Source organism: Patella vulgata, chromosome 1, assembly GCF_932274485.2.
Source record: "Patella vulgata chromosome 1, xgPatVulg1.2, whole genome shotgun sequence".
NCBI classification, from domain to species: Eukaryota; Metazoa; Mollusca; class Gastropoda; family Patellidae; genus Patella; species Patella vulgata.
This window is the reverse complement of record NC_065879.2, coordinates 62,367,457-62,392,929: the sequence shown is the minus strand read 5'-3', so window position 1 is coordinate 62,392,929 and position 25,473 is coordinate 62,367,457. Positions and strand designations below refer to the sequence as shown.

General features: G+C 35.8%; 1 long non-coding RNA gene across 2 annotated transcripts; it reads left to right on the top strand.

Moving 5' to 3' along the window:
- Nucleotides 1-11,546: 11,546 nt before the first annotated feature.
- Nucleotides 11,547-15,130, top strand: LOC126831712 (uncharacterized). 2 transcript variants are annotated; one of them, XR_007684279.2, is made up of 6 exons: nt 11,547-11,696; nt 12,575-12,628; nt 12,926-13,020; nt 13,256-13,408; nt 14,183-14,226; nt 14,754-15,130. It is a non-coding gene; the product is annotated as an uncharacterized LOC126831712 (long non-coding RNA). The 2 variants fall into 2 exon arrangements; XR_007684280.2 differs by lacking the exon at nt 11,547-11,696 and adding an exon at nt 12,122-12,138.
- The last annotated feature ends 10,343 nt before the right edge of the window (nt 15,131-25,473 follow it).

The following is a 25,473-nucleotide window of genomic DNA, read 5'->3' as shown; positions in this document are numbered from 1 at the left end:
AGTGGGGTATATATATATATATATTACCCCCCCCCCCCCAAAAAAAAAACAAAAAAAAAACAAAACCCAGATCTATTGATATTGGTATTTTTATATAGTTAATAATCTTTACTAAGTAAAATAAAGCAAGATTTTTATTAACTTTTACTCACACTTGACAACGGAAGCCATCCTGACTTTCTGTTTTTCATCTTTTTTTTAAGACACCCATACGAATAATCTAAATGCTAAAAAGTATTCTTGCAAATGAAGGCCAATGATTTATAATAATCAGATTTGTCAATAATACTGCATCTTTATTTACCTTTCTATGTTGTTTATAGCTTACCGGAAGTGATGCTTACATTAATAAGTGTTCTTGTTTTACCGTTTCCCAGAAGTGAAGGACAACTTATGTGGATTCTGATATGAATTAACCAATTTCCACAGTTTTTAAGATTAATTTTTAAAAATTTGTAGTTTAAATTAATACTTTGCTCATTGATATAAGTGAGGGGTCAATGTCATTTTGGTAGACATGACGGAGTTCTGTCAATCAAATAAATGTTTTTAAAAAGGAGAAAGATTAAATGGAATTTGGTATAATAGTAAGATAATGTAAATGAAACATTATCGATGTCATGTTCAGGTAAACATTGTCTGTTTAACGATTATTCTCATCGCTCGTCTGTAGATAAGAAGGGTCATTAAAAGCTGGTAAGCATAAAAAACCAATCAGCTTGGTTCAAGCACATGGTACTGTTACGTCTCAACGTGTGGTAAGTTAAACGAACAGACAAGAACAGAAAAATCGATTTTTCGGTCTCAAAATATTACCCAACAAGGTTCCAAATATATACAAACTCTTCTAATATATACAAAATAAGAGTAATAATAACATAATATGTATAAACCCTAAAATAATGGGTATAATGAAAACGACATGAAACACGTCTTTACAGAACAAAGGAATTATCACTACTGGCGCGAAGTTGATACATTCCGTATCAATTCCAGGAAAAGTATGGTAAAAGAAAGGGAGGTAATTACATAGGTCAAAACAACAATTTACCTCTAAACTCACAAAATACATAAAAGTAAATCCTATAAAAATGGAATAGTAAATTGTATATTAAAATAATACTTTTTAATAATATTATTTAATAAAATATTTTAAATAGCACATAAGTAGGTCAACCAATAGATATGGTACATAACACACACCCCCTCTTAAAGAAAACATTTGATACAAATGTTTAATACAACCAAATTTGAAAAAATAAATATTTACACAAATCAAAGAATTAAAACTATGCACAAACGGTTTTTTTTTTTTTTTTTTTATTTTTTTTTTTTAAGGACAGTTATTTACACAGAAATATAATATATAAACTTTGTACACTTTTTAAACAATTCTTGATAAAGCATCTGGTATAATATTGAATTTACCAGGAATATGTTCAATTATCAAGTTATATTCTTGCAGCATCAAACTCCATCTTAAAAGTCTCTGATTTTTACTTTTCATTTTGTTAATAAATGTTAACGGGTTATGATCTGTATAAATCAATACAGGATAATTAGCAACGTTAACATAAATATCAAAATGCTGTAGAGACAACATTAAAGCTAAACCCTCCTTTTCCACAGTTGAATAATTTCTTTGATGTTTATCAAACATTTTGGAAAAATAAGCAACAGGGTGATCAATGCCGTTTTGATCTTCTTGAAGAAGAACTGATCCCATAGCTAGATCACTAGCATCAACTGCCAGCTTAAATTGTTTTCCAAAATCCGGAGCAATCAAAATTGGTTCGATGGTTAAAAGGGCTTTTAATTGTTCAAATGCTATCTGACAAGCACTATTCCAGAAGAATTTAATATCCTTGCGAAGCAGCCTGGTTAAAGGTTCTGCTATATGAGCGAAATTTTGGCAAAATTTTCGGTAATATCCTACCATACCCAAAAATCTCATAAGCTCTTTTCTTGAAGTAGGGACAGGAAAATTATCAATAGCTTCGACCTTAGACATAATAGGTTTTATTTCACCACCCCCTATAACGTGGCCTTAAAACTTAACTCTAGCATGTCCAAATTCGCATTTAACTAAGTTAACCGTTAAATTTATCTCCGCCAATCGACTGAAGAATTGTTCGATGTATACCAAATGTTCTTCCCAAGTATCACTATATACAACAATGTCATCGATATATCCTTCGCAATGTTCAAGGTCGCCTAGTATTTCATTTATCAACCGCTGAAATGTTGCCGCAGAGTTCTTCATGCCCATAGGCATTACTTTGTACTGGTACAACCCTTTAGGGGTGACAAAAGCTGACACTCGTTTTGCTCTTTCAGTTAAAGGTATTTGCCAATAACCCTTTAATAAGTAAAATTTACTTCTATATTTTGCATTGCCTATTTTATCGATGCAATCAATGATTCGTGGAATAGGAAAGGAATCGGTCACAGTCATTGAGTTTACTTTACGAAAATCAGTAACAAATCGAAATGAACCATCATGTTTCGGTATTAACAAGCAAGGCGAGCTCCAATCACTATTGCTTGGTTCTATAAGATCATTTACAATCATATAATCAATTTCCTGTTTTAAATATCCTGCTTTTATGGGATTCAACCGATACGGATGTTGTTTAATTGGTCGTGCATCTCCAACATCCACATCATGATATATATAAGTAGTCTTATTTGGAGAATCAGGAAATAAATTTGTATACTTAATAATCAATTCACTCAGTTGAACCTGTTGATCAACAGACAAATGAGCTACTTTACTGTGAAGATTAGTAAGAATGTCAGAGTTGAGCAATTTGACGTTTCCACCCAGATCAAATGTATCTACCTCTAAAGAGTCGTTTGACTCGACGTTGACACAACTAGCCACAGTTGTAATATGCGTGTCGTCTCTGTCAACATAAGGTTTTATCATATTGATATGGCATAATTGTTTATTTTTACGTCGTTCGGGCGTATTGACTGTATAGTCTACATCACTTAATTTCTGATCAATAGTATATGGTCCGTAATATCTTGCCTGTAAAGGTTTATTAGGAATTGGTAAAAGAATCAGAACTCGATCACCTGGATTAAATGATCGTTCTCTAGATTTTCTATCATACCAAACTTTCATTTTTGACTGATTTCGTTTTAAATTATTTCTTGCTATCTCGCAAGCTTTATTCAGTTTGGTTTTAAATTCACTTACATAATTCAACAAACTATACTGTTGATCATCAACGAGCCATTGCTCTTTAAACATTTTCAGTGGTCCACGAACAGTATGACCAAAAATTAGTTCATACGGACTAAATCCCAGAGATTCCTGAACAGATTCTCTAGTAGCGAAAAGAAGTAAACAAATACCCTCGTCCCAATCCTTTTCAAATTCAAAACAATAAGACCTAATCATGTTCTTCAATGTCTGGTGAAATCTCTCAAGGGCACCTTGCGACTCAGGATGGTAGGCACTTGATTTATATTGTTTAATGCCTAATTGGTGCATCACTTGTTGAAATAAACCCGGCATAAAGTTACTTCCTTGGTCAGATTGAATTGACTTTGGAAGACCTACGAAAGTGAAGAACTTGATAAGAGCTTTGCATATACTCGGAGTCTTAATGTTCCTTAATGGTACTGCTTCTGGAAACCTTGTTGAAGCGCACATCATTGTAAGTAAATATTCATTTCCAGCCTTGGTTTTTGGCAATGGTCCTACACAGTCAATGATTACACGACTGAAAGGCTCATCAAATGCTGGAATGGGTTTCAAAGGATATACTGGGACCTTCATATTTGGCTTACCTACAACTTGGCAGGTGTGACAAGATCTGCAATAATTTACAACATCATGCTTTAATTTGGGCCAAAAGAAATGACTGAGAATTTTGTTATATGTTTTAGTTACTCCTAAATGACCAGACGTCGGAGTATCGTGAGCCAAAGTTAAAATATCATTACGATATTTAGGTGGTACCACAATTTGGAAATATGTTTTCCATATATTATCTGCGCAGACATCTGGCTGTCTCCATTTTCTCATAAGTACCCCATTTTCTAAAAAATAACCTACTGGGATATTGGCTATTTCATCATTAGGAACTGCTTTATCAAAAAGTGCCTTGGTACCAGGATCACTTGCTTGTTCCAGAATTAATAATTCTCTTGACAACTTTTCAACACCAGTGTTTTGAAAATCGGAATATTCCACATTGAGTGTTTCCACATCAGGAGAATTATGTATAACTTTATCAAAAATTGTATCTGATAACTGATAAACAGTTGTATTTGCATCAGCGGCCTTAGCCATAGCACGAGTTACAGCACATGAAGGGAAAATGTCAGTTTCGACATCATCGTCTTCCATCGGTTTATTGGATATGAGTGGATTAACTACCACTTTATCGCCAGCCAAATCATTCCCCAATATAAGGGTTACGCCATCCATGGGCAAAGAGTGCCGGACACCTATAGTGACTGGCCCCGTTATAATCTCCGATTTTATGAAAATTTCATACAAAAGAACCCTAAAAAAGCCCAACTCTACGCCCTGTAATAAGACACTTTTCTTAGAAGTCTCCTCAGCCAGTGGCAATATGCCCTGTAGTAAAATAGACTGAGTAGCTCCTGTATCTCGTAAAATTTTTACAGGTTGCAGGTTGGCGTTATCGCCTATCAGCGACACAAAACCTTCGGAAATAAAAGGTTTATAGGTTCCGAAAACATCGGGTATATCAGATTTGATTGACTTTTCTTGAATAAATCCAACTGATTTAGGAAAAGTTTTGTCTTTCGCCTTTTCCTTCCTTTGAAGTATCCAACATTCGGACAAAAGATGACCAGGCTTTTTACAATAGGAACAAACTGGTCCAAATTTCTTAGCAGGTTCAGCACCCGAAACGCCAGCTTTATTGCTGAGTTTATTTCTGTCCGAATGATCATTTGGAAAACTTAATGTTTTATTTTGAGTAGGATATGGGTTGTGATTACTTTGTCTGTTGACTGTATTAAATGTAACCTTGTGGGTGAGCGAATAGTCGTCTGCTGCGATTGCAGCAAGTGACAACCTTTCTATTTTCTGTTCATCTAAATGTGTTTTAATATCTGCATTAACACATGTTTTAAATTCTTCAACTAATATTAATTGTTTTAAATTTTCAAAATTATTAGCAACCTTTTTGCTATCACACCAACGTTCAAATAATCTTTCTTTTTCTCGACCAAATTCAACAAATGTTTGAGAATCTGACTTTTTACAACTTCGAAATTTTTGCCTATAAGCCTCAGGAACCAACTCGTAGAAATTTAGAATTGATCTTTTAACTTCTATCATATTTCAAACTTTGCTCAATAGATAATGAACTATATCTCTCTCTGGCTTTGCCAACGAGCACGCTTTGTAATAATATAGTCCATGAATCTACTGGCCAATCTAAACTTGTTGGAATTTTTTCAAAGTGTAAGAAATACTTATCCACTTCTCTTTCGTCAAAAGGTGGAACAAATCTAACATATTTAGCCACATCGAATTTATTTGAATCTTGTTTATTTCTTTGTTCTAATTGTCTTAATTCTATTTCTTTTGTCTTCGCCTGAAAATCTAATTCTTTAAGCCTTAATTCCATTTCAAATTTTCTTTCCATTTCTCTAATTTTATGTTGGTGTTCTAATTCTTTCAATTCTAAAAGATCTGTACCAGTATCTAAAGTTGACGTATCTTCCACCACCTGAAGATAGCCTTCCTTTATAAGATGCTGTCGAACGGCAGACTTTATCTCAGGTTTTCGCATATCGCCACTTATGTCTAAAATAAAGTGCTGACCTAGTTCTAACAAGTCATCTTTACGTAGGGCGTTCAATTTTCCTACAGTTGGATTTTGAATGAAATCCTCAACATTAAACACCATTTTGAAAAATAAGTGTGATTTAAGTAAAAGTAAATATTAAATTAAGAATTGAACTAGTTAGCTTTGTTATGTTCGATCCCGGACAAGCCCCCAACTCTGTTACGTCTCAACGTGTGGTAAGTTAAACGAACAGACAAGAACAGAAAAATCGATTTTTCGGTCTCAAAATATTACCCAACAAGGTTCCAAATATATACAAACTCTTCTAATATATACAAAATAAGAGTAATAATAACATAATATGTATAAACCCTAAAATAATGGGTATAATGAAAACGACATGAAACACGTCTTTACAGAACAAAGGAATTATCACTACTGGCGCGAAGTTGATACATTCCGTATCAATTCCAGTAAAAGAAAGGGAGGTAATTATATAGGTCAAAACAACAATTTACGTCTAAACTCACAAAATACTTAAAAGTAAATCCTATAAAAATGGAATAGTAAATTGTATATTAAAATAATACTTTTTAATAATATTATTTAATAAAATATTTTAAATAGCACATAAGTAGGTCAACCAATAGATATGGTACATAACAGTACCAAGGACGCTGAAATGGCACACTACATGAAAAAGGGCGGGTACGGGAAACCATTAGGGTCAATCAAATGAAAAAAAAATTCTGATATCTTGTAATTAAAACATAGCTATCTTGTAACTATCCTTATTTTTTTTCATGTGATGGACCCTAATTATGGGCTTTTCCGTATATAAGGTATATAAACAAAACGTCAGTGGCTTCTTATTCAACATACATTATGCAAGAGGGGGTCTTCTCATGGTTTAACCTTACTTCCCAACATTTGAATGTTTTGATAAAGGATTAGGAGGTTACTAGACTGTGGATTTAGGACTATAGTCTGTTCTAATTAATTATTATCACTAGTGCAAACTTCTCACTCTAATTATTGTTACTGGTGAACACTTCCCACTATCAGTCGACTGGGCAAATTGGTGAAACAAATTTACTAATAAATTTACATTGTGGGCTGTTTTGGTGTAATAATTAATTTGAAATAAAAACAAATAAACTACTGATATTTAATCATAGTTTATCAGTTGATATATATAGCTCCTCTGAATCACAAATAGTCATTCCAAAATGGCGAACGCTCTGGTTAACTTTAAATACATTGTTAATACTTATAAATATTTATACTGGAAACGGACTATTCAAAAAAAGTAGGGGATATTTGATTTTGGGGGCATAATACTAAAATATGCAAATGACTACGAAAAAAGTCACTATAGAACCTAACAGAAGAAACATTTCCAGTTACATGTGACGCCCAAACGCACCAATAGCTACCGCATGGAATGCAGGTGATGCTTGGGATCATCATGGGGGTCCAACCCAAGATTTGCACGACTCTGACTTTGAATGTTACAGTCATTGTAGCATTGAATTCCAGGGTGGAAACATCAGTTTAATTGTTTTAGTGACCAGAAAACAAATTTTGATATGCGTCGGCTTACCCAAAATGAAAGGTTACGTGCCCTTGGCATGCTACAGATCGGCACAACACAGGCGGTTGTGGCGCGGACGATGAATGTTTCTCAGTCTGTCATAAGCAGGCTATGGTCCAGATACCGTGATACACAATCTGTATAGGACAGACCACGCTCAGGTCGACCAAGGGCGACAACTCAAGCCCAGGATCGATTTATCCGTACCTTGGCCTTGAGAAATCGTGTCATCACAGCAAATCAGATCAGCGCTCGTCTTCAAACAGACACTGGTGTGAGAGTGAGTGGCCAGACGATTCGGAATCGACTGCATAGGGGTCACCTTCGCGCCCGACGTCCTCGCGTGATCCCTTGTTCGAGAGATCATCACATTCAGGCAAGACGTCGTTGGTGTAGGAATCGTCAACACTGGGATAATCGACGCTGGAGCAATGTGATGTTTTCAGATGAGTCAAGGTTCACTGTTGATTTTTTGGACAGACGTAGGAGGGTGTGGCGTCGTCGAAACGAGCGCTTCCAAGACGTTAACGTCATCAGACATGATCGATTTGGGGGTGGTTCTGTTATGGTGTGGGGAGGCATCACTGTTGCTGGAAGAACGGCTTTACATGTTGTTGCAGGGCGTGTTACAGGCCAGTACTACCGGGACAACATCTTGGCAGTCCATGTTGTGCCGTTCGCACGACGTCATGGCCGCCGTTTCATCTTCCAGGATGACAACGCAAGATGTCACAGGGCCAGGATCGTTACAGGTTACCTCCAACAACAGAACATCACCACATTACCTTGGCCAGCACTGAGTCCCGACCTCTCCCCCATCGAGCATGTCTGGGACATGCTTGGACAGAGGTTACGTCAACGTCAACAACGTCCTGCCAATGTCCAAGAACTTGCTGCTGCGTTGCAACAGGAATGGGACAATCTGGACCAAAATGACCTTAGACGTCTCATTAGGAGTATGCCACGTCGGATCAATGCTTGTTTGGCAAACAGAGGAGGATTTACCCGTTACTGACTTGGTTGTGATGCTGTGGTAACTTTGCTGTTTGACCCCGGGTATCATTTTACCCTTATAATGGTCAGTCTGTGCCTTACTTAGTCTAACGATCATTTGGAATAAATCGATGAAAGTGAACTTCATTTCATTTTGTCATTTGTTTCTTCGTCAGTTTCATTAGGTGACTTTAATAACACTTAAAAATCAAATATCCCCTACTTTTTTTGAATAGTATATAAGAATCCATATTATATTTAGTTTTTTTTACATGTAATCTTTTTCACTAATATTATTTAACTCATTTTGTTGAAGTGTCACAAACTTGTTACAGACTATACTTTAAACCCCCTTTGTTGATTAATTAGTCATGGCTTGGTGGAGCAGACTCAAAACAATAGATGTGGGGAAAGTGAGATGTCCCCCTTCCGATATCGCCGACTCACCAGAATTTGGAAAGTCGACCGCGGCACTCGTTGATGGGTTAAAAACGGATTAAAAGCGTTAATGAGGCAGGGACCAGTTATTATTGATATAGTTCACTTAAATTGATTTTTATCAGAATTCAACTCACTCAGTAATTAATAAAATGAATATAGTTCACTTAAATTACACGTACTTGAATTTTGTCAGAATTCAACCCACTCATCAATTAATAAAATAATAGGCTACAGTTCAACATGATAATTGTTTTCATTATGACAAAGTGAGAAGATGACCCGCCCTCTCTTCTCCCCACAGCGTTTTTAAAACCGTGTTTTAAAGTGATTTTTAGATATACAAGAACGTTTTATTATTTTAAATCTGTTTTAAAGTGACTTTTAGATATACAAGAACTTTTTACTATTTAGTGTTTTTACCTATCTTCTATATTTTACTCATTCAGATGTAAATAACTTAATTAAATCAACCTGTCCATAATATCATGCATTATGTATTGGATGTTAAATTTGTAATAAACAGCAACAACAAGACATTTCATATTCATTTCTTTCCACGATGGATAATGCCCAGTTACAATCTAAGTTTATTCCTATACAGCAAAAGAAGGAAGAAAGAATCTTTAGAATTTTTGGACTATGTTGTACACTTTATGCATGCAAAAAGTTAAAATTATGTATTAAAAAAAATAAATGCTCCCAAAATTATCTGCTTAATTAGTTTTATCCTTCAGCTTGGGTCTATTCTTCTCGGTCACTCAACCCCTTAACGCCGACCAAAATTTTTCACCTAAAACTCGTCGAGTCGGCGATATGGGAATGAACCTGCAAGAGCTAGGCGTTAAATGTTATATAAACTATTAATTAGACATTTATTATCATGACAAGACAATAATCAACTCTTGATGTCATCGGATTCCTACGATTTTCAACAGATTTGAATTATATCTACTGTTCAGCAGCTATTGATGATTAACCGTAAAATTGGATGCATTGTTTATTATTGTAACAACGGCAACAATAACAATCGAGACTACAGTGTTCAGTTAGTGTTGAGATTCTGTGTTCAGTAATATTGGGCTTGATTTTATACACCATGGCGAAATAAGGAACTTCGGATAAAAATATTCTCCCGAATCGACGAATTTATGACGATCACGATCAGAATGCCATAAACAGTCCAAGATAAAAAAAAATATAGCCCTTGTTTGATCTCGAGACGAAATGGCGAATGAGACTATCATGAACTTTGACCCTTATCAAAGTGAAAGGTATCATAAGTAACAAATAAACTAGCTAGGTTATGGTAGTTTGTCTCCTGATTATTTGTATGAAATATCAAATCACAAATAAATGTTAGTATTTGATGCCCACAGAGATAACAACAGAGCACAAATTTCAACGCATGTTTCTCAAAACTTAACAATCTCAGACTCACGAGAAACGTGACGATTTTTGGCCGTTTTGACTTTGCACAGTTTTTAATTTTCTGTTAAAATGGGAAAAAAATCGCCAAACTTTGCAACTTCTGCAGACAATAAAAACTATGTATAGTCAAAACAAACGAAAACAACAACGGCCAAAAATTCAAAATTTAAAGACATTTTCCGAAAAATATAAATAGCGTTCTGTGGCTTTCAGGAGAGCATGAAATTGGTGAATAATGATATCAATGCGTGTATGAAGTTGGTAGGAGTATGAGAGTATGAACTTTACGATTTTAATGGAGGCATGAAAATAACAAGTGATATTAATGGGAGCATGTCGACATGAATGTGCCGATTCTGTAACATAAAAAAGTACGGTGTTTGCCTAGCTATTCCATAAATCAGTGTATGGCGACCTTGAAATAAATTACTCATGGTTTTATATAATTGACCCTAATGGTCTTTCGTATATGGGAAATCAAAAATCTAAGACACGACTACTGTATTTTATAAATCAGAGTATCAATTGAGAGATACAAGTTTTCAATTAAGTTATATAGACCTTTACCCGAAACCACGATCGAATGTTCCTTACCCTAGACTTAGAAGAAAATATTGACATAATCGAAACTGGCGTTTTCGAAAAATATCTATTGTCTGTGTCAAATAACTACAAAATATACGTTTGTTACAACTTGAACTTGCGTATTCGAAAAATATCTACAAATCCGGGGCTATACTGTCTGTGTCAAAAGACCTTCTAGCCTAAATAATACACCCTCTCTCCTCCCCTGTGTAAACATGTCCTATTCACCGCCCTTCGTGTAAACCTGCAATCCTTCCCCCCCCCCCGTTCGCCCATGATATTGAAAGCTCCGTTGGGATACCTTGTATAGGTACCATACTGAAATCACCGATTTACTTTCATTATTTCACTCAAATATCCTGACATCAACTCGTTCAACTTGATACGCTGAAAACCACAACTTGTCCATATTTAACCAGGAAATTAGTTCATTTTTTACATATTTAAGTACAAAATATACGTTTGTTACAACACGCTAGGTGGAAGTTTTATTACTATTTCAATATTACTGGGATAGGACATATGTTTTTAGGAGTGTTTAATTAAAAATATTCTTCTCATTTTTACCAAAAAATGGCTGACCGAATACAATATTTTTTGACGGCCAATAAGATTGCGACTAGTGTATTTTTATTGTTATTGTAATAAAAACTCAATAAAAATTGAAAGTTTAAGGAAGTAATGAAAGAGGTGAAGTTGTAAATAGTATATAAAGATAAAGACAAGTTAGAGACAGTATTCACATCTTTACTGTGGTAGCCTGAACGATATCTAGTAGAATACTTAGAGAACTGATTAACTGAACCATACTTGGTATCCTTTTTGACTGAGATACAGTTAAACAACATCATACATTTTAATAATCAGCTAACGTAAGAATATTCTCTATTTAACTATCACGATTAAGTAATGTATGACTTCTACATTTTATATTTATTGATTGTTTACCCATTATAGAGCATCGTATATCACTTCTCATTTGATGACTGCGCATACCCCCAGCACGTGACAGTCGACAGTGACAGTCTATCCCATAAACTAAACTGAAGAAAACAATTTTTCACAGAATTTACTGTCTCAGTTGTTCGATCATTAACATCTAGTATGTAATCAAAATAGCAAGTTTTTAAAACGGTAGCATGTGACTAGAACATCTGATACTATTATATGTAGCGATTCTCTCCCTTGTCTACCCTTTTGAATGGCCATTTATGGTCGAAAATTGTAGAGAAGAGGATTTGAATTAATTTTTTTTGCCAGGTTTTGGTAAATATAGATGGTTTGGAGGCGGAAGGAGAACAGGGGTTGGTTACGGTGAAATGCAAGGCGGATGGTTACATGTTTTAGTTTGTGTATCTGAAGATTTCTTTGATTAACTTCATACAAATTTTGGAGCAAAGACATGACCATTTGTTGCCCTGTAGCGTTCAGCCCAATGAAACTTTTGGGAAAAGTTGGAGGAGGGCAAAGAGACCAGAATTGATATTGAAGTCAATGGGGGAAATTATTGGTGGTCTGCATCCATTTCTCAAACTCCCATACACTGTTCGTCCACTTCAGAGAAATAATTGAGTTGGTGTTACAATTTCAGATGTTAAAAAATGAGTTCACGAGGTTTAATATTGTGTGTCTTTCTTTGGTAAATTGTTTATTTGTATTGTGTGAAAAATAAGCTCCCTTGAAGCACAGAATAATTTGGGATGCAAGTACATGTAAAATAAAGTCATAATTGTTTCATTTTTCTTTTCAGATAAAAGATGAATTCACTGAGTTTCATTGTCAGTTTATCTCTTGTCAGTTTGAGGTAATTTACATTTCTCCCTTTGTTTAAAATCCATTATAATAGATTAAAATCTATAGCTTAACGTAAAATTTTATTTATATTATTGTATTTTACATTTAAATAATACTGCAACCCAATAACTTATTTTGAACCAAAAGCATGACATTCAATAACCAATCAAGTAGTCACTCCAAAGAGCAATCACCCAAGAAACGAAGGTCCGTGTTTCAATTTCAAGCACTTTTAATGCATCTTAGATTCTGATCTGATTTAAATTTAAAACCATGTTCAATGATTTATATAAAATATATTTTTTAGTGTTGGTCTGACGTTTATACAACTGGATATTAATAATAATAATATGTTGACAAAAGCTGAATTTAAAGGATTGCTGGTCGTCTATGATTTAAACGGTATGGCTCAACTTTCTTTTATTTGCCATATTACTTGTTCATATACATGATGTACTGCCTTGTGTACTTTATTAAGATACAACACCAATGTGTTAGCCTACTCTAATCTAAAAAAAGAAAAAACTTCCAGTGTTCAAGTACAATTTTTTTTGTGATTTCCGTTTCCTAACGACAATGTTTTTCCGATATACTTATATTTCGAATTATTCTATAATATTGTATTTATATATTCTAGGTGACAATGAAATAACATTAATAGAGATAATGGCTTCTACCAATTTAAATAGCACACAGGCCCAGGCTATATTAGATAAATATGATACTAATGCTGATGGTAAAGTACATGATATAGAACTTGATGATATTTTTGCTAAAAGCGATTTAAACCGTAAGTTGTTCAACCCATGCTTTCACTTTATTAAAGGACAATTAGTGCAATTATAATAATACATATATACAACATATTCAAAAACAATTTTCAACCAGCTCAATCCTCCCATGTGTCCATTCACCAGAACTATTCCCTTCAGTCAAATAGTAATAATTATGTTAATGGTGAATGCGCCACCCATAAAATAAACTTCCGATGTATGGGTAAAATTGCTTTTATCTTTATTTTTGAGAGAGAGTGAGAAATGAGGATTAACGTCCACTCGACACAAATTGGGTCATTTCTGAACTAACATATGCGTCAATTTTATTTCAATAATTCACTTGCGCGTATGGGTCTTTAGCAGTGGGTGAAAACCGAAGGTCCCGGAGAACCCTACTCCTTGTCACATACAGCTGGGGAATCGAAACCACGCCAGTTGACTTATGATACAACGCGCACGCGCTAACCATTCGGCCACCCAAGCCCCCACTTTATTTTTAAAGACTTCAAATCGAATGGCATCACAAGATATGGGAGGTAACGGAGTAACTCTTGTATTCTACTTGAGCGTATTTGTTTTTCCAATCACAAAGGGAGCGAGCTTCGTATGATACGTAATTACAATGTTCTAGATTAGTAGCTAAGTTGTCATGGAAATGAAGTAGTCAAATCGTCCATTTAAAGAGAAGTATTGTAACATACACTAACACGGAATTGCTCTTTTAAATAGTATTATGTATCACATAAGAACAGTTTTTATGTTATTTCATTTGTTGTTTTTTTTTTCAGAGGACAAGGAATTGTCCTTGGCAGAATTCAATGCTATAGACGCAGTAAGTTTATTTTTGTTTTCCTTAACTCACCATCCCTTCTATGTTTGTTTCGATTGTTCTCTTTTATACAGTTGTTATTAATTTAGTTTTGTCTTCTTCGTCTGGTTCCCGGTGGAACCTATGGTTTTCACAGTAGATTCTCGTCGATCATGTTTTAAAGTTACTTTCTGTATTTCTCCCAATGATATACCAATGGTCTTTAATTTAGTGTCCAGTTTTTTTCTTCGGTTTGTCACTGAACGTTCAGACTTTCAAATACCACGTGGGTTCTGCTCTAATGTTGGACATATCCTTCTGAGAAAATTGTTATTGAATACCCGTGCCTTGAAGGGTGGCAGCGCAAAGATTTTCCCAGCGAGATACTCTATTTGTAGTATGTCTTGGATAAATAACATAATGAACAGAAAAAATTATATCTTAGCATCAATCATAAATTGGAAAGATTACTCCATAAAACTGGATAAGGGGAGCCCCGCCAATCAACTGATTTGTATTATTTTAATCAATCGTATTTTACTATATTTTAGACGGATTCCACAAAAGCAGCAGCTTCGGGTGTAGCAGCTGTACCAATGGCCGTAGCAATACCAGCTGCCGTAGCAATACCAGCCGCCGTAGCAATACCAATGCCAGCAACCACAGCAATGCCAGCAGCCGGAGCAGCACCGGGGACCGGGGCTCCTTAAACAGACAACGAAGTAAATGTGACAATTGCCGGTTAACATCAGTCCATCGAAGAATCAAACTGTTTACTCGTATTTCATATTATAGATTCCATATCAATCTTCACAAAATCAAGGTATTACGATAGATACTCGTCTTAATTCAGAGGTAGGCGGAAATATATCGACATTGTGATATGATTATCACAAATAAACATGAAATAAATGATGTTAAACATTAATACATGTGTATGTTTAATTATGGAAGGTAAGGATTATGAAAAAAAAAACCCAGCCATGCCTGTAACTTAATCCAGTTATAATAACATCTTTATTTCGTTCCGGTTTAATATTATTTTAAAATTATTTTCCCCCTTATATCATAAGTTTGTCTCAAAATGGCCAATATTTTGTTTGAAATCAGTGTACAAAATTATTTATCTCTCCAAACTACGGAGTGAAGCCTACGAGACAATTTTACAAGTTTTGAGCGATTTCGGGCCTTTGGCACACTTTGGAAGGCTTCCTAAGGAAGCATCCTTATCATTCAATCGTCTAGACGCTTGCTAGAAATCTTTGCCTACAAGGGCGCCCCTGCTCAAAAGTTTGCAAAGGGGCACGTGTCACCCACCACCAACCTTCCCATTGACAACACAAAGTCAACAACATCCCGTAAAGGCCATAACAACTGCCCAGTGGGTAACACACAAAAGTCAGTAACGGACCAACATTTGGCTGTCCAGCAGATTATACCCAGCGACAAACAGTGCATGGGTGCTTTTGGCATCCTTCCCCAATCTCATTGCTATGCATTTCCCAGTGACTCTGGTAATCATGCCTACTCGAATTTCCGCAATGGCGCGTTAGTTCGGCAGCTGGTCGACAAACCTGGGAATATAGCCCACCTTATGTTTTTTGATGGATTATATATCTTCAGTATGTGTAGATTCAGAATCCGGATGATGCCACCCTGGCGCCCTTTGGGAAATTTAAATAATCAAGATGGCCGCCATGAGTCATTTTCTGGTTATTTAGTTGGGTAAAATATGTGACAGTTTCTCTCGGACTTCGGTTTAAAGATGGCTGATTCAAAATGGTGACTTATTTTTGCAGGAAACTTATGAAATATATGGAAATATAGGTTTTCGGTGTATTATATATCTTCAATATGTTTCAGAATCCGTATGTTGCCACCTTGCGATGCTATCCTTGGGGAAATTAAAATATTCAAGATGGCCGTCATAGTTATATACTTCAATTTAATTCAATGGGGTACAATTCGGGACAAATACTCTCGGACCTCGGTATGAAGGTGGTTTCTGTAAGAATTTGACCCTAAAAGTGACGGCTAATTGTCGTCGCCAGTACGTCCACAATTTGTTTGTGGACACTCTACAGGTCACAATTCTTATCCGATTTTAACGAAACTTGAAATATAGGTGTATCTCCAAAAATCTTGGCATATATCGGATCGAAACTTCATGGATTATGGCCTTTGATTATACGAAAAATCAAATTTTTAGCTTGTGGATACTCTAGAGGTCACAATTTACACTTGATTTTGATGAAACTTGAAATGCATGTTTATAACCCAAAAGGTCTTGCTTCCTTTCGATATTTGCGCATATCGGATCATAACTTCCTGAATTATGACCCCTGATTGTACGAAAAATCGCGTTTTTAGCCTGTTGTCTAAAGGTCACAATTATCCGATTTAAAAAAAAACAACTTTTGAATATATCACCGTTACACCGTAATGATGTTTGGGTTCGGTTGAGTTCGAATTTCGTGAAAATCGGACCAAAACTGCCGGACAAAATGGCCGCCCCTTGTACGCTAATAATGTAAAAATATGGTATATCATGGCTGTGGACCCTCTAGAGGTCACAATTTTGATCCGATTTTGATGAAACTTGAAATACATGTTTATAACCCACAGATCTTGGTTCCTTTCGATATTTGCGGATCATAACTTCCTGAATTATGACCCTTGATTGTACAAAATTTAGAGGTCACTTTTATGTGATTTAAAAAAAAAAAAAAAATTTATGCTTGACAATTCGTTCTCCGTAGCTTCTGTTCGTATGGCCCTGTAATTTGTACTCTTAGTCCTGTGATACATAAGTTTTTACACTTCCGGTTCCATTTTCTTCCATGGTCTACTAAACTTAGTTTTTTTGTTGAATTTGGGAACCACATTGGCGTTTCGTTCGGTCATAACACATTTCGCCATACAGATATGAATTCGGCGAAACCGAAAACCTATAGTTTAATACATTACCAATATCGTTATGTCTTGCCAAATATGGCCACCATTTTGAATATGAGCTGAACCTGGAGTTCCCCCACCGCACCCCCCCCCCCCCCCCAAAAAAAAATGAGCCTCCATTTTGAATTTAGCCCCCTAGTGGAAATAGCCATCTTTTTCAGGAGGAATTACCCAAGCTCATTGGATTCAGCAGGTCAATTTCTGACAGAAATCACCTTCATACCGAGGTCCGAGAGAATCTGTCCCGAATTTTACCCCACTAAATTAAAGTAAATTACCAGAAAATGCCTCATGACAGCCATCTTGAATTTTTTAATTTCATCAAGGATGCCAGGGTTTCATCATTCGGATTCTGAAACTACACATAATGAAGATCTATAATACACTAAAAACCTATATTTCAATATACTACACACATTGTTAGTGAACTTTATAAGTTCCCTGCCAAAATAAGCCATCACATTTACGAGGAATACCCAAGCTCATTGGATTCAGCTGGTCGAATTCTTATAAACCCATCTTGTAGTACCATGGGCCTTCTGTCAGACGGGGCGAGCGGGCCACCAAATCCGGTCGACACCTCCGGCTTATGACCCATGCATCTTTTCTTACTACATATTTTAGTAGCCTTGTGATCGTCTAGTATTTTCACTTGTCGTCTTTGCTTCCCCTTCACGTTGTGTATTTACTTCTTCTTGTCTGTCTCACTTAGTTAAGACGTTTGTCTTATCAGGAATAACAATGCAACAGTTCGTTTTTACATTTTATATATCATAGCTGGATACATAGATTCAAGCATAGTAGATTACAATACTAAAGTCGTTCTCTCAAACCCTATCCAGCCAAACTCGCTGGGGCGCGTCTGCTGATAGAAATTTCTACATCTTTTCCCTTCTGGAATCAAGCTGCAGTCTGACAAATGCCCAAATATATGATAGTCTTGTAGCTTTGGATTTGGACGTTCAATTATCTAATTGGTCAAATATAACGTAATTAATTATAACGATTGGTTACTCAAGCGAAATGATGCAATTCCAATCACGTGATAAACATGATATTCAAATTCCCACGGGACCAACTTATGTTTACCAAATTATAACTCTTCTTATATAACAATCTGTCATTCATTCACCAATATGATTTAAGAATATATATATAAAATATAAATATTCTAACTAATTATTCACGTAACATGCAAATATAAATGATTAATATACAATTAACATACAAGATTACATAAGATCACAATCTGCTGCAATCTGTTTCAAGAATATCAGTATCTCTTCGTCAAAACGCAGTTACATTTCCAATAGCTTTATCCAAAATAAGAAAAACCCACGTCAAATCTATAAGCTCACTTCCAGTTTCTTAAAGAACCAAGGCCACAGATTTCAAAATACAAGTACTAAGTTAACCGAAAAGTCCCCAACATTCTTTCATGAAAAAATAGATAAAATTCGTTCCGAATTTCCTGATCATATATCTACTGCCTTATCTGAAGAAAAACCCTTCGCTGGTTCACCCCTTACAAATTTTTCTCCTGTTTCTAATACAGAACTCAAGGATTTGTTAAGTAAATCTTCGTCTTCTTCATGCAACCTTGATCCAATACCAACATGGTTACTTAAACTGTGTACTTAAACATTGTTAATACATCAATTATGCATGGTAATGTAAGTCAGTTCACAAAAATCGCCCATGTTAAACCGCTACCGAAGAAACCAAATCTAGACCCGAATAACTTAAAGAACTTTCGACCTGTGTCTAATCTGTCATACATATCAAAACTAATTGAGAAAGTTATATCCACGAGACTAAAACACCATTTTGTTATTAACAATCTTGACGAACAATTTCAATCAGCATACAAGAAGGGTCACAGCACTGAAACAGCACTGCTGAGAGTATATAGCGATATTGTTACTAACATAGATAATAAACAGTCTGTCGTATTAGTGTTACTAGACTTAAGTGCCGCTTTTGATACTATTGATCATGATCTTCTATTAAACCGGTTACAAACACGTTTTGGCGTTGATGAACTATGTCTAAAATGGATACGCTCTTATCTAACTGACAGGTCACAGTATGTAATCATTGAGAAAGCAACATCGTCTCCCAAAACCCTACACTTTGGAGTTCCGCAGGGGTCGGTTCTTGGTCCCCTTTTATTCACTGCCTACACAACACCAATTGGCGATATCATCCGAAAACATGGAATTAACTTTCATCTTTATGCTGACGACACACAACTATATCTTGCTTTGAAACCATCGAGTGACTCCACCGAAATCTGTAAACTTGAGGCTTGTATAGATGACATAAAAAATTGGATGAATCTTAATTTCCTAAAATTAAATGATGATAAGACAGAGGTCATCTTAATCAGCAGAAAATCTCTTTCTCAATCCGTTAAAATCGGGTATTCAACAATAACATCCTCTCAATCAGTTAAAAATCTTGGAGTTTACTTTGATCACGATCTTAAAATGAAAAGTCATATCTCTACTACCTGCAAATCATTAAATTTTCATCTTTACAACATTGGTAAACTTCGACCATTTATAACGTCAAATATCGCTAAAATGTTAACTAACGCTTTCGTTCTCTCCAAACTAGATTACTGCAATTCGCTTCTATACCAATTACCAGCATCAGATATAAACAGACTCCAGAAAATTCAGAACAAAGCTGCACGTATCGTTTCTCTAACTAAACAATCTGAACACATTACTCCAGTACTTCAAGATCTTCATTGGCTACCAGTTTATCAACGAATTAATTTTAAAATTGGTCTTTTAACTTTTAATTGTCTAAATAATAACTGTTCCCCACAATATCTTAATGAACTTTTAACCCCGTATAAACCAAGCAGGAACCTACACTCTGCTGATAAAAACTTTCTTCATGTTCCTACAGTAAAAACTAAAACTGGTGAACGGGCTTTTGTTTACGCCTCTGCTAACGTGTGGAATGAATTACCTAGACATGTAAAAGACTCTACTAACGTTGCTGTTTTTAAACCAGCGGCTGCCAGGCAGGATACGCCCACATTTTCGAGAGATGGATAGAGAACAAGCTAACAAGAAAGTGATTTTTCCTACTATCAAGGACCATAATTCAGGAAATTACAATTCAATATGCGCGAATATCGAAAGGAACTGAGATCTTTGTGTTATAAACTTACATTTCAAGTTTCAACTAAATCGGATAAAAATTGTGACCTCTATAGGGTCCACAACCTTGATATACCATATTTTTACGATATTTGAGAACGAACGGCGGCCATTTTGTCTGTCAATTTTGGGCCGATTTTCACGAAATTCGAACTCAACCTTCCTTAGGGCGTAACGGTGATATAATAATACGGTTTTTTAAATCGGATAAAAAATTATGACCTCTATAGGGTCCACAAGCTAAAAACGCGATTTTTCGTACAATCAGGGGCCATAATTCAGGAAGTTACGGTCCGATATGCGCGAAGATCGAAAGGAACCGAGATCTTTGGGTTATAAACTTACATTAATATCTACTACATCGTTAACACAGTTCATCGCGTGCATTTTGCATACCGATAGTTCATTGGCCAATCACGCTATTTTACCGACATTTCGCCTAATAGTTTGGATGCAGCTATGGCGGGTGTGGCGCCAGGCAGGGTAAGCTTACTCTTCCGGACACCTGTTACCACTGTTTGTCGTGTAATTTGTACACGAGGAGCAGTCCATTTGCTGATTACACTATTTTGCCTATAACGTTTTTTAGGACTTCGAATTCTGTCTTATGGTTTGGATTGTTCGTACTTGGTTTTATTTTATTTTAAGTTTCAAAAAAATCGGATAAAAGTTGTGACCTCTGTAGGGTCCACAAGCTAAAAACGTGATTTTTCGTACAATCAGGGGCCATAATCCATGAAGTTTCGGTCCGATACATGCCAATATCGAAAGCAGCCGAGATCTTTTGGGGATAAACCTATATTTCAAGTTTCGTCAAAATCGGATAAGAATTGTGACCTGTAGAGAGTCCACAAACAATTGTGGACGGACGGACGGACGTCCGGACAGACAGGGGCGACGGCATAATACGTCCACATGAAAATGTGGGCGTATAAAAAAATCTTAAAACCGAACTTTTTAAACGTGCTTTTAAACTATGAACATGTTGACATTTTAATGTTTTAGAACTATTTGTTTTATATTATATGTAATATTTTAATTGTGAAAAGCGCCGCGGAGCAGCTGTTAGCTGGAACACTCAGCGCTATACAAAATGATTATTATTATTATTATTATTATTATTAATGAAAACACACAAAAAAAAAAAATCAAAAATCGCAGGCAAAAGCTCTCCAAAAGCTCATCACTGTACTTCAAAGTCCTATGAAAATTAGCTTTAACCTAAACACAGAAAACACAAATTAAACTGTTTATTAAATTTTCAAGTGTTCTAATAACACATCACTTTTAATTTATAAAGTTCAGGTTTCACTTTAAATTCTGTCTCAGGAAATCTCAATTTGGTAAATTGGTAAACCATTTCTTCTTCTAGGATTACCAGTGGTCTGTTTCAGCTACCATAGTCTCACAATGAAAAAAATTACTTTTTCTTATCAGTAAGGAGTCTCTAAGTTAATCACTAGATCCCGACTTCTTAAGAATTTCATTCACTCTACTGTGATGATTGGTGTTGGACAAAACATAATTTTATCCGTCAACTCAGTAATCTACAATTTTATAATTTTATAATTTCCGTTTTTGTTTTAGAATTCCGCTAAAACAATTACATTATTATTAATGTGACCTTTTTGACCTAATCATATGAATCTACCATTTGTATGTGAGCAAAAACAAATACACCAATACATGAAACAAGCCGGCACATCTCAACCCACATATACTATTCAAAAAAAGTAGGGGATATTTGATTTTTAAGTGTTATTAAAGTCACCTAATGAAACTGACGAAGAAACAAATGACAAAATGAAATGAAGTTCACATTCATCGATTTATTCCAAATGATCGTTAGACTAAGTAAGGCACAGACTGACCATTATAAGGGTAAAATGATACCCGGGGTCAAACAGCAAAGTTACCACAGCATCACAACCAAGTCAGTAAAGGGTAAATCCTCCTCTGTTTGCCAAACAAGCATTGATCCGACGTGGCATACTCCTAATGAGACGTCTAAGGTCATTTTGGTCCAGATTGTCCCATTCCTGTTGCAACGCAGCAGCAAGTTCTTGGACATTGGCAGGACGTTGTTGACGTTGACGTAACCTCTGTCCAAGCATGTCCCAGACATGCTCGATGGGGGAGAGGTCGGGACTCAGTGCTGGCCAAGGTAATGTGGTGATGTTCTGTTGTTGGAGGTAACCTGTAACGATCCTGGCCCTGTGACATCTTGCGTTGTCATCCTGGAAGATGAAACGGCGGCCATGACGTCGTGCGAACGGCACAACATGGACTGCCAAGATGTTGTCCCGGTAGTACTGGCCTGTAACACGCCCTGCAACAACATGTAAAGCCGTTCTTCCAGCAACAGTGATGCCTCCCCACACCATAACAGAACCACCCCCAAATCGATCATGTCTGATGACGTTAACGTCTTGGAAGCGCTCGTTTCGACGACGCCACACCCTCCTACGTCTGTCCAAAAAATCAACAGTGAACCTTGACTCATCTGAAAACATCACATTGCTCCAGCGTCGATTATCCCAGTGTTGACGATCCCTACACCAACGACGTCTTGCCTGAATGTGATGATCTCTCAAACAAGGGATCACGCGAGGACGTCGGGCGCGAAGGTGACCCCTATGCAGTCGATTCCGAATCGTCTGGCCACTCACTCTCACACCAGTGTCTGTTTGAAGACGAGCGCTGATCTGATTTGCTGTGATGACACGATTTCTCAAGGCCAAGGTACGGATAAATCGATCCTGGGCTTGAGTTGTCGCCCTTGGTCGACCTGAGCGTGGTCTGTCCTGTACAGATTGTGTATCACGGTATCTGGACCATAGCCTGCTTATGACAGACTGAGAAACATTCATCGTCCGCGCCACAACCGCCTGTGTTGTGCCGATCTGTAGCATGCCAAGGGCACGTAACCTTTCATTTTGGGTAAGCCGACGCATATCAAAATTTGTTTTCTGGTCACTAAAACAATTAAACTGATGTTTCCACCCTGGAATTCAATGCCACAATGACTGTAACATTCAAAGTCAGAGTCGTGCAAATCTTGGGTTGGACCCCCATGATGATCCCAAGCATCACCTGCATTCCATGCGGTAGCTATTGGTGCGTTTGGGCGTCACATGTAACTGGAAATGTTTCTTCTGTTAGGTTCTATAGTGACTTTTTTCGTAGTCATTTGCATATTTTAGTATTATGCCCCCAAAATCAAATATCCCCTACTTTTTTTGAATAGTATATAGTTTCCTTCAACTCATCACTGAAATCACGTGACTTTCACACAGTCAAATTTAACACAGCGTGAAAACTATTGTTTATAATAACCAGACATCATGTCGAATTACACATTCGTGAACAATTTAAAGCCAAATTTAATTAATGACACAAAATGGTATTTAGCAAATATATATTTAACGTTTATATTACGTTTCTAAAGCGAAATTTAATTACATAAAATTATAAACGGATACAATTTACCGTACTATATTCTATCCACTTTTCGAAAAAGTGTCTTATTCCCTACTTAACCTCTTATTAAACTCGTATTAATGACTTTGCGATAGTCTCACAATTTCGACGAGCCGTTAATTTTAGTTGGTTTTTTTCCTGGAAAAACTATACCTACATCCCTAGATTTAAATACATGGGATTTTAACATAACCTACCTTTTTATGCGAAAGTTAAACTACCATAATTTTTAAATTTGGACTAATAAGGGTCTCAAAATTACATTAGCTCTACTTACCTGAACACATGTATGAACGACACAAAAACACACATGCCAACTCTATCCTTAGCTCTGCCATCTTCCCACTTTGATCCGGGGACAACATTAATTCCTTATTTTATTCCCTATTCCGTTTCCTTATTATTATTCCTTAGTTATATTTTAACATTTTTATTTAACCTACCCCAGAAACCCACTTTAATTTCAGTTCGATTAATAATTCAAATTGACTATACTTACTACAGGTCATGTTAACCCGATAATACGCATACCTAACTAGTGAATTCTATTGTTTATAAATCTGTCAATCAAAACTTATGAATGACTATATTTTATTCTCTATACAGTTGCATTTAAAACACTTATTGTATTTTAATCTTATATTACTATTACGTGGTCTGTTAACCAACTTCACATTCAATTTTCCAGAAAAAATGTATTTACCCAATTTTGCAAATATTTCCACCAAAAATGTTTTTTCTTCTCCCAAAATAGCTGCTTACCCTAAAGGTCGAAACTGAGTTACGGCACCAAATCGAATATGTAACACTCTGCCTAATGCTATGCAGTCGCTGGTTATATGTGGAAAATATGCGGAGACAACTCCCTACATCCAAGGTATGACGCATACTCCCTTTTCTCTGCCATTGATCGTCTAGAATTTGTCTCTGGCTGTATTTGTAATTCTTTAACTGGTTCCTTAATTGTCACTCTGACATTCCACGTGTCAGCCCTAAAATATTGTGTGATTAACTGTGGATTTGGACTTTCAATTATCTAATTGGTCAAATATGAAGTAATTAATTATAAGGATTGGTTACTCAACCCACAGGATGTAATTAGTAAATTTCCAATCACGTGTTAAACATGATATTCAAATTCCCACGGAACCAGCTTATGTTTACCAAATTATAACTCTTTTTTATATAACAATATGTCATTCATTCACCAATGTGATTTAAGTACATATTAGACAATATGTTTGAATCCCACAACTTGCCAAAGCCATTAATTAATAGAATATAATGCCATCATTTTTCTCTATTCCTTGTCAATAAATTTGAAAATAATGTCGCAACGATAATATTTCTACAATCTTCAAACCGAGGTTCGAGAGAATCTGTCACATTTTTACTCCACTAAATAATAAGTTAGAATAACATCTTTATTTCGTTCTGGTTTAATATTATTTTAAAACTGTGACTTGTTTTAGCAATAAGTAATGCTAGTCAACAACATTCCACTGAGGCCATGCCATAACTGCGCAGTGGGTAACACACTCAAAAGTCAGTAACGGACCAACATTTGGCTGTCCAGCAGATTATACCCAGCGACTAACAGTGTCACTGGTGAATATGGAAGCCTATAACTACCATTCATAATTTCTACTTTTCGCCTCTT